This window comes from Chiloscyllium plagiosum, chromosome 11 (genome assembly GCF_004010195.1).
Source record: "Chiloscyllium plagiosum isolate BGI_BamShark_2017 chromosome 11, ASM401019v2, whole genome shotgun sequence".
NCBI lineage: Eukaryota > Metazoa > Chordata > Chondrichthyes > Orectolobiformes > Hemiscylliidae > Chiloscyllium > Chiloscyllium plagiosum.
In genome coordinates this window covers 61,753,076-61,756,913 of record NC_057720.1, presented here as the reverse complement: position 1 = coordinate 61,756,913, position 3,838 = coordinate 61,753,076, and the positions used below count along the sequence as shown (strand labels likewise).

General features: G+C 43.1%; 1 protein-coding gene across 2 annotated transcripts in view; it reads right to left on the bottom strand.

Annotated features, from left to right (window-relative positions):
* The window catches only part of ncf2 (neutrophil cytosolic factor 2), a 50,062-nt gene that overhangs the window by 25,460 nt on the left and 20,764 nt on the right, over positions 1 to 3,838 (bottom strand). The window lies entirely within an intron of this gene.

Here is a 3,838-nt window from a genome sequence, read left to right as displayed (position 1 = left end):
AGGATCCTCTGGGAAGCCAGGGAGGAGATTGCTGAGCCTTTGGCATTGATCTTTAAATCGTCATTGTCTACAGGAATAGTGCCAGAAGACTGGAGGATAGCAAATGTGGTTCCCCTGTTCAAGAAGGGGAGTAGAGACAACCCTGGTAATTATAGACCAGTGAGTCTTACTTCAGTTGTTGGTAAAGTGTTGGAATAGGTTATAAGAGATAGGATTTATAATCATCTAGAAAAGAATAATTTGATTAGGGATAGTCAGCACGGTTTTGTGAAGGGTAGGTCATGCCTCACAAACCTCATTGAGTTCTGAGAAGGTGACCAAACAGGTAGATGAGAGTAAGCCGTTTGATGTGTGTATATGGATTTCAGCAAGGCGTTCGATAAGGTTCCCCACAGTAAGCTATTGTACAAAACATGGAAGAATGGGATTGTGGGAGATATAGCAGTTTGGATCAGTAATTGGCTTGCTGAAAGAAGACAGAGGGTGGTGGTTGATGGGAAATGTTCATCCTGGAGTCCAGTTACCAGTGGTGTACCACAAGGGTCGGTGTTGAGTCCACTGCTGTTCGTCATTTTTATAAACGACCTAGATGAGGGCGTAGAAGGGTGGGTTAATAAATTTGGAGACGACACTAAGATCGGTGGAGTTGTGGATAGTGACGAAGGATGTTATAGGTTATAGAGAGACATAGATAAGCTGCAGAGCTGGGCTGAGAGGTGGCAAATGGAGTTTAATGCGGACAAGTGTGAGGTGATTCACTTTGGTCGGAGTAACCGGAATGCAAAGTATTGGGCTAATGGTAAGATTCTTGGTAGTATAGATGAGCAGAGAGATCTCGGTGTTCATGTACACAGATCCAGGTTGACAGGGTTGTTAAGAAGGTATACAGTGTTTTAGCTTTTATTAATAGAGGGATCGAGTTCCGGAACCATGAGGTTATGCTGCAGCTGTACAAAACTCTGGTGCTGTTCTATCACCGCATTATAAGAAGGATGTGGAAGCTTTGGAAAGGGTGCAGAGGACATTTACTAGGATGTTGCCTGGTATGGAGGGAAGGTCTTTCAAGGAAAGGCTGAGGGACTTGAGGCTGTTTTCGTTAGAGAGAAGGTTGAGAGGTGACTTAATAGAGACATAAGAGATAATCAGAGGGTTAGATAGGGTGGAGAGGGAGAGCCTTTTTCCAAGTATGGTGACGGCGAGCACAAGGGGGCATAGCTTTAAATTGAGGGGTGCTAGATATAGGACAGATGTCAGGGGTAGTTTCTTTACTCAGAGAGTAGTAAGGGTATGGAATGCTTTGCCGGGGCAACGGTAGTAGATTCGCCAACTTTAAGTACATTTAAGTCGTCATTGGACAAGCATATGGACGTATGTGGAATAGTGTAGGTTAGATGGGTTTCAGATTGATATGACAGGTTGGCGCAATGTCAAGGGCCAAAGGGCCTGTACTGCGCTGTAATGTTCTATATTCTTCCCTGCTCTTATTAGACTTCTGAATGGGCCTCTCAAATTTTAAAATTTAAATATTAATTTTGATCTTTGTGCACCTTCTGTGCAGCTGTAACATTGTATTGCTTGCTCTGTTTATTTCCCTAATGCACATTGTATGGTATGATCTGCCTGTACTGCATGCAAAACAAAATTTTTCACTGTATCTAGGTACATATGACAGTAACAAATCAAATTTTAAAAAAAATGAGTAGCTCAGATATCATGTTCCATTTTTGGCTCTGCTGAAATGTCAGTCCAAGAATACTAAGTACAGCAGAGTGTTTGGCAGTTTTGCGGCTCAGATTAACTCTTCATGTGGGAAGATAAATTCTTCACATTACTTTTCGCAAGTTGAGTATTTGCACTCTCATGTGCCCCAGCTGAATTGTGCTCCTCATATTAGTTTTTTTTTTTGCTGACCATCAGGGGTGGCATGGTGGTTCAGTGGTTAGCACTGCTGCCTCACAGCACCAGGGACCCAGGTTCGATCCCGGCCTTGGGCAACTGTCTGTGTGCAGTTTGCACATTCTCCCCATGTCTGCCATTCTAAATTGCCCATAGTGTTAGGTGCATCAGTCAGAGGGAAATGTTTCTGGGTGGGTTACTCTTCGGAGGGTTGGTGTGGACTTGTTGGGCCAAAAGGCCTGTTTCCACACTGTAGGGAATCTAATCTAATCAATTGTTGAACTTTGACATTACTTCACTATTCTTGCACGCTGCTGGTTTAACCTGACTTTATAATAGATGAGACAGAATATTCCTTGGAGCTTTCTGAATACAACTCTTCATTCAGATGAGCTAACAAATACATTGTGGCTGTGATTATGACTATGGCAGGTGTATCTCAGACAGATCAGAGAAAACCTCCCTGCCACCTTCACTGTTTGGAACAGGCTCCTAGAGTCCTGGCATCCTTTCAAGGAACATCTGCCACACCAGGACAAACAGTCTGCAGTGCACGGCTCCATAAGCACGTGACAGAGTAGGAACTTGGAAACAGCAACAAGTTCATCATTGTCCTGTAGACAGGGTCATCAGTTGGACAGGACATATATCTTTTACTATGTAGGGGTTGCCCTTAACTACAAAACATCCCATATGTACTCACCCAAAATGCTTCAATAACTGACCTTAAAGAAAAGACAGACTTTCTATCAATTGATATTTTGCCAGTGTAGGCCATTCTGCTATAAAGTGCATTTCATTAATGCGCATTCACTGTAACACGATTGACAAATTGGGGACACTGTTTCTAAAGCATGAACATTTAAGGGTGTGTTGGTTACAACATGATTCTGGCCCCATTAGTTTAAATGGTGCTGCTATTATGCGATTGTCTTATAACACAGGATTGCATGAGAACAGAACAACTGTTTTATAGCAGAGCTGACTATATCCACTACAGAAAATTATCATGTACACTATCCAGAAACGTTTAGGTGAACAATACCATCCTCAAGCAAACAGCTGTTGGTCAGACTTGGAAACTTCCTAAAATTAGGAAGAATTTAGGTGGAGACATCTCACCATCAGTTAGCTGACTCTTCACCGTCAGCTCTGCCATTGGGAGAAGCTTACTGAGCAGCTTTAACAGAATGAAAGGACATGCACAACAATCTGGGCACAACTCAGAAGGAGCAGCTATTCACAGCTTCGACTTGCATCACAATTGATGGTCCCTCCAAAGTTCAGCAGTACACTTACCTTCAGATCCCTTTTAACACGAATAGTTTATGTCAATGACAGCCATGCTTTTACAGAAGGGTGGGGTCTATTTTCAGAGAGGGTCACTTTTAATTGTTCACACCTTGAGTATTACAAATAAAAACAGATTTTGTCAAAGCTTTTCATCTTGGACTCAGAGCAATTCACAAGAAATACCAAACAAAAGGGAAAGCAACATTTATACTATATGACAGACTTACAACGTAAAATGTTATCTATCCTTTAGTTTGGTATTTCTTCTGGATTCTCCTGATGAGTGTAAGATGAGAAGCTTTGACAAAAAGGGTGTTTATTCAGCAGTACTCAGTGCCAGCTTTCTTCAAGGTGGTAAAAACAATGACTGCAGATGCTGGAAACCAGATTCTGGATCAGTGGTGCTGGAAGAGCACAGCAATTCAGGCAGCATCCGAGGACAGGCAAAATCGACGTTTCGGGCAAAAGCCCTTCATCAGGAATAAAGGCAGAGAGCCTGAAGCGTGGAGAGATAAGCTAGAGGGGGGGGGGGGGGGGGAGAGAGTAGCATAGAGTACAATAGGTCAGTGGGGAAGGAGATGAACGTGATAGGTCAGGGAGGAGAGGGTGGAGTGGATAGGTGGAAAAGGAGCTGGGCAGGTCCGACAAG